Here is a 7139-nt window from a genome sequence, read left to right as displayed (position 1 = left end):
ATTTGCTGGAGATGAGCTTTAAATCATCTGTTAATGGGAAAAACAAACAAAAGACACTTAAATATAGAGAAATATAGAGAACAAACTGTTGGTTTCTCAGGAGGGAGTTGGGTGAGGGGATGTGTGAAATAGGTGATGGGGATTAAGGACAAGTGAGTGATGTATGGAAGTGTTGAATCACTACATTGTACACCTGAAACTAATCTAACAATGTATGTTAACTATATTGGAATCATAAAATAAAATAAAGTAGAGGAAAATAAAATAAAACAAAACAAAATAAAATAAGAGTACTCTTATCTTGATGAGCACTGAGCAACGTATAGAACTGTTGAACATTATATTGTACTCCTGAAACTAACATAACATTGTATGTTAATTATGTTTCAAAAAAACAGTTTAAAAAAAGTGAAATTACCATACAAGTTTAAAAAAAAATCAGCTCTTTACCCAAGAAAGAAGCGATTGAATTAAGAGAATCAGATCTTTCTAGTTTGAAAGGAGAATCCTTAATGCTTTAGATAGATGAAGAAGTTTTCTAGGTAGGAAAGCCTGGATAACACAGGTAAGGCATGAAGATGAGAACTACAGTGTAAAGAGAATCTAATGAAATGAGGCCGGCCAGCCTAAGTTTTTGAAACATAATTTTGATGTTGTAATCTATGCAATAACTCCACCACACAACTTCCCACCAAAAGGTGGCAAAGTCCCCTTTCAACATTTTTTTAGACTATTTTAGTTATAAGAATTAAATGCATTAGTGGTGCCTGGGTGGATCAGTCGGTTAAGCACTGGACTCTTGATTTCGGTTCAGGTCATGATATCATGGTTTGTGAGTTCAAGCCCTACGTCAAGCTCTGTGCTTTGCATGGAGCCTGCTTGGGATTCTCTCTGTGTTCCTTCTCTGCTCATGCAGACTCTCTCTCTCTCTCAAAATAAATAAATAAGCAAACAAACAAATAAACATTCAAAAAATAAATTCACTAAAATTATATTTTTGGCATAAATTTCTATTTGGATTTTCAATGAAAAAGTAAAAGTTTAAGTATTGAAAATGAATGTAGCCCATTAACATATGGAAGAAAAACAGAACCAGTGCTACAGAAAAGACAAGGGCTACTTCAGTAATCAATCATGTGATCAATGAATTTATTTCCTTGCCAGGCAAAGGAACAGGGACCAATAAAGCAACTTACCATTATCTTAGTGAAATGTCTTTATATTAGTGGGAAAAAATCAATGGGTTTTAATGTGCTGGAAAGGTAGAGTTTGTTATAATAATGTTGATTAAGGATTGAAAATCACATTCTGAATAGGACAGAATGGTTTCTAAGTCTGTACTTAACTGGTTAAAATGAGTCCTGTTGTTCCTTGTTCAGAAAAGCATCTGTTAAATCTGATGAAAGTGTAGAGTGCTGATATCACCTGAAGCAGATGGCCTTTCAAAGTTCATGGCCATCAGTTTCAAGAAGTTGTGATAAAAAATAGTATTTAGTTTTGATATCTTTTAGGCAAGTGCTGCTTTAAGCGGAAAAGTCTCACTTTACACAATGTGCAAGTTATCTAAACTGGATTTCTGTGTGATTCAATTTCCCTATTATGTCTTACCCTTCTACTTCCTGTACCTCATGGCCCCAAACGAACAAGGTTGGCAAAATGCAGATCACATCGGGTGTGATTTCTGATAAAGGTAACATGAATAAACTTCCCAGGTATAAGGTTCATTGCTTAACATTTCTGTACCTTGAATGAGTAACAGGATGGTGTGGGATAATGATTTCCATTTGCTGGAAACGGGTCACTTGTATTCATCAGAAATAAGTTGATCCAATAGTTCTCATGCAATTTATTAGATTTACTAAAACCACAAAGTTAAATTTAGACTCTTGGGGAAAAAGCTGTATGAGCCAACAAGAATTTACAATAATATGCAATTCTATACCTCTTTCCTTTGACCAGAATAAATTGGCCAATTTCACAAATAATTTCATGTTGCCTGAGGATAACACTTAAAATATAGCAAAGTATGCCCTTCCTTCTTCAGAGTGAGTTGGAAATGTGATCTGTAACTAAAGCACAATGATTCAACTTCTCCTTAACAGAAGACACATCAGTGATTGGCATCTCCCAAAATGAGTTATATTCTTTTATGATGTTTGCCAATTGGCATTTTGAAATGCAGCCCTTCATATATGCCCTGTTTTAATTTAGAAGCTCTTCAAGTTAACAGTTTCAAAGAATTGTATATAAATAGCTACCGTCAAACAGAAGACATACTAGTAAATGCCAACCCATTCACTAATCTCCCCTAGTTATTAAATTAAGGTAATTTGCCTATGTGACCACTACTTGTAGTTATGTAGTCTTACACAAGTTACTCAAATTTTGTGTGACTTCATTTACTCATTTGTAAAGCAGAAATAATACTAACATCCACTCACAGGGTTCTTGTGAAGAACAAATAAGATAATCCATGTAAAACTCATGGAATGGAGCCTGACACAGAGGAAGTACAAAATACGTTAGCTACCAATATTATTGCTACCAAATTCTGTACATTTTGGCGACATTGTATTGTTCGTTATTACTCTACCATGAAATTATTCAACCAATTCACCAAGTCAGGAACTAGAAAGAGTAATTCTCAGCGGTATGGCATTTTGCTTTGAGAGATTATGAAGAGTCAATTGAGTCTCGAGTTAGAACACCTGAGATAAAAGGAACTTGGGGTATTAATTACTTTCTTAGATGGGTCAAAAACAGAGTTAGTAATAAAAGAATTCTCAGGTTTGACACATCCTGATCACTAGCTGTTTGAGTTATGGAAGAAATTAGTGGTAGAATTAGGAGTAATACTTATTGTCTTCTTCCTGCTTTCCTTTATTTTTACATTTTTCTTAGCCAAGCAAGTATCACTTCTACAGAAAAAATTAAAACAAGCAAACAAACACAAACTCTGACAATATTTTGAAAGAAAGAAACCAAATAAAATGTTAATTGAACAGTAACTCCACTTGTTGAAAATAAATTTTTGTGATATGACTAAATAAGCTTTAGTTACTTAAAACAGTTAAAAGTCACAAACCATAATCTGATGATATGCATAAATGAAGAACAGCCACAGTGACTTGGAAAATTAATTTCCAATTTATTGTCTATGAAAAACTTGTTCAAAACTCATCGTAGGTAATGTGGGAGACATCGCCTCCACCAACACACTCCAAACAGAGCAAATGCAATATAGGAACATTAATATTAATATGTTACTACTAAAATCGTGAGCTCCAAACCCCTATTTGCCTACTAATGGAAAGCACCTCTTTAAATGTCTTTGACGTTTCTCAAGGGTACTTACAAACTGTGTCTCATCAGTTCTGGCCTTTTACCTCCTCTTGCTACTGGTGCTGCTTCCCAGCCTGATTTGACTTCTTAGCCAAGGTGCCATCTTGGAGCTTCAGCCCTACTCCTGATCCATTACTATGTCACCATGCTTTCTGCATAATGCTCAGTTTGAGGAAAGGCCCTCTAGCAAGGGCATACATGCTTTAACATCTCCTGGTAGTTAATGACAGAGCTCTTCCACTTGCTACGTGAGAACATGGCCAAGGCAGGTTTTCACGACCCAGGCATCCACTGAGAGGGGCAGCTCCATGCAGCTACCGGTTTCCTTGACTTTAAGTATCACCATTGCCACCAACCCGTCTGCCACAGAATATCTCCTGATTTACCCAGGCGTCAGTATTATACATGGTGAGATGAATATTTGCCAACAATTATGTTCATTTATTCTGCTCAGTCAGGGAATACCCCACAGCAAAGATGCAGGAGTCCCCAAATGTTGTAGCTGTTTCTGAGTTCATGTATTTCGTCATTGATCCCAGGTCATGCATATGCCCCCACAGTCGCCAACTGGAATGAGTTTCAAAACCATCTAGGTTCTTTGAGCAGCATTGGTGGTATAGTGGTGAGCATAGATGCCTTCCAAAACCATCTAGGTTCTTATATCAATAGCACTTTTTGACAAGTATGGGCTCACAATCCAGATTCATCTCTCCATTTGGGATTCTGTTGTCTTTGTGATCTGAGCATTGTTGAGGCCATTCAAATGGATCAAATGCACTTGTGTATCATCGTTTAATATATTAACATGGCTCCAGTATCTTTTCCCAATCTCAAGAAGTCAACCTTTCTGTATATTAGTAGATTCAGATAAATAAGATATCTACAAACACTTGGTCTTATAAGATATAGAAGTAAATGTTCTTATCCACCTCAGATAAGTTTCAAATAAGTATACCTTTAGCATGTATTCCCTTCCCAAGAAAGGAAGTTGCTAGCTCTGTTTTTCACCCCCCTCACCTTTTCATGTTTTAACCAAGTGAAGTACTGAAATTCATAGACCAAAGAGTAGTTAGCCAGCTGTGTAGGCATGAACTTTTAAAACTCTCAGAGTTATCATGTTTCTGCCTTTTTGCTTGTGATATAATTATTTCCACAGGCAAGAAGAGATAACCTATACATTTTACATCTTTTTTTGATCAACAGTACATACTTGGAAATATTAAAATGGTATGGAATTATGGGAAGGTAAAAGTGTGAAAAAGAAAGAGAGTGAGACAAAGTACATGAAAACCAAAGAGGTGTGCTGACATCCTAACACTGGTTATGTTGGAAATGATTTTGGAGGAAATATTTGGGAATTTTTTCACTTGTTATATAATTTTAAAATGGTGTGATTGAGGCTGTTTTACTTTTTTTGGTAATATAGAAAAAATAATTTAAAAAACAGAGTAATTTATTTGCACCTTTAGGGTACACATTTTTACCCTGACATTGCATTAGTGCTGAATAACTTCTCTAGATTTTGACGTAATAGAAAAAGAAATAACATCAACTCTCTTGCCACATATTATTTTTAATTTAAATGCTCTGCTATTCACTAAAATTATATTAGTGTATCCCAGTTTTTCCATTCTTGAATGTTATCCTTAAACTATCGATGAAATAAAGTTCAATTGCTTTCTTATCAGAGCCTAAAGTTATCTGCATTATAGATGAGAAAGGAACCCATTCCCTATAAATTCAAAATCCAATTATATTCTGTATAAGATGTAGTCAAAAGTAGGGTATACTGTCTTAGATAAGTCATTTGATTTATGTGGAAAACAAGAAACTCCAGCCAGTGTTCAAGAATTTCAAATCTGCTGTCTTGAAAGTAGATTTAGTTTCATATTTATCACACTAATCTTCACGGTTCATTCCCTCTCCCTCCCTTCTCTCTCTCTTTCTCTGCTATTGATACATTTCTGTTGAAAAAGTACCTGGTATAAACGTCGGATTATGAAAAATGATCCCATTTATTTTGTAAACAGTCACATACAATTTCTTACTTTGTTTTTAGATAGCAATAATGTTTCCTAGATTTCCTTGAAAGTTACAACTGATAAAGTCAGTTGCGTAGTCCATACATATTGGCGTAATTTGTTTCTCTTTAATCTAATTTGTTTCTCTTTAATCTGTCCTTGACCTGATCTGTGAGCAAGTAACTCCCCTAGAAAAAATATAATCTGTATTCTCACCCCCTACCCCAACACACATGTAGATTCTCTATAAAAATGACTGTAAACATGGTCCTAAGAATGTAAACTTGAAGTTGAAAAGGCTGCAACAATGCTGTGGCCAGTGCTGGTGATCAGATATGGAAGAGAGAAAAATAGTATTGTCATATTTTTCTTCATTCCTAGCTCCCTGGATTTCTCTGTTCTATAATATATGATAGAGATCAATGGAATGGGAGTTTTTTTCTAGCTAACCCCAGGCCTGGAAACCCCAGGCATTAGACTGACTAAGAAGGGCATCCCAGTGGAGACTAGTATAGGGCCTCAGTCTTAGGAAAGACAAGGAGCTGGGAACAAAGAAGGCCATAAGGACTTTTGTATTGGATGAGTCCTTTTATGTGTAATCAACAGGAAACAATCATCATGAACCTTAGGAGGAAATGCACCAAAGATTTTTCTCGAGCAAGGCCAATATCTAGTGAAGCCAGTTAATCTGGTGGCCTTTGAAAATTCTTATTTGAACAGGTGATAGTATTCTACCTGTTTCATTCTGTCAGGAGGGAGAGATAAAATGTGAGAAGAGATTGTTGGTAAATCTTGTCCCAGAGATTAAAAAACTAAAAACACAAGGCCAATGGAGTTTCAGCTACCAATTTAGATTCAGGGTAGGAGTTACAATTACAAGAAATTTGAAAGGTTTGTGATTTCCTGTGTTTGCAATTTTGTAGTTGTTATGGTGACTGGTGACTTTTTGTTGTTATTAGCAGCCTTCCTGATTATCCTCGAGAACAACAAATATCAAAAAAACTAGGGTGACTGTATTGCATTTTTGAGTTCAGTTTTGCAGGGCAGAAGGAAACTGTGAGGGGCTAGAAGATAAGGTAGCATTTACAAAAGACTAAGAAAGCATTTGTGTCCTTGGGACCTAGTGCAAAGAAGAATGAAGACTATGAGTGGCTGTCCTAGTTTCGCATGATTTTAGAAAAGATTTTAGCAATGAAAAACATTGTTTGATATTTCTCAAGTTTTAATTTTATTTGCACAGTTTATGGAAACTTTCTATTTCTATAATAGTGAATTAAAAGTTTATACAAGTAAGAAGTGCCCGGCTGTTCAGTAAAAGATGTTTAATTGAACTTTCGAAGGGGAAGGAAAAAAAGGCTTAAACAAAGCTGAAGATGAGTATCCCCAAAACTCTCTTCCTTAAGTTATCTTAGCCCCAGATTGCAGAGGAATAGCTGTACTAATGAGTACATTCATTACATTAGTAAAAGACAATCTGGTCCATTCACTTGGCATAATTCTAGGAACAGAAGCATATTTTAGTAGTAAGTTGTAAATTTCTTACCAAATATGCTTCCCGTATGTCCCCACACCAAGTAGTTAGCAGGCTGCAGAAAAAGTAATAAGACAATCCTCTGACAACTATCTTATTAAGTCATTTCCCTTCCTGTGGCTCATATACAAGTTCATAAAGAGTTCGAGTATAAGCCAAAATGGAACATGACATTATGCAATAAAAATTACAATGAGAGGACTAAATATACATGAATTCAGAATGCTGATGATCACTCCTCAATC

The sequence above is a fragment of the Hyaena hyaena genome, unplaced genomic scaffold (genome assembly GCF_003009895.1).
Source record: "Hyaena hyaena isolate Hyena2069 unplaced genomic scaffold, ASM300989v1 scaffold_236, whole genome shotgun sequence".
In the NCBI taxonomy this organism is placed as follows: domain Eukaryota; kingdom Metazoa; phylum Chordata; class Mammalia; order Carnivora; family Hyaenidae; genus Hyaena; species Hyaena hyaena.
This window is presented reverse-complemented; position numbering follows the sequence as displayed.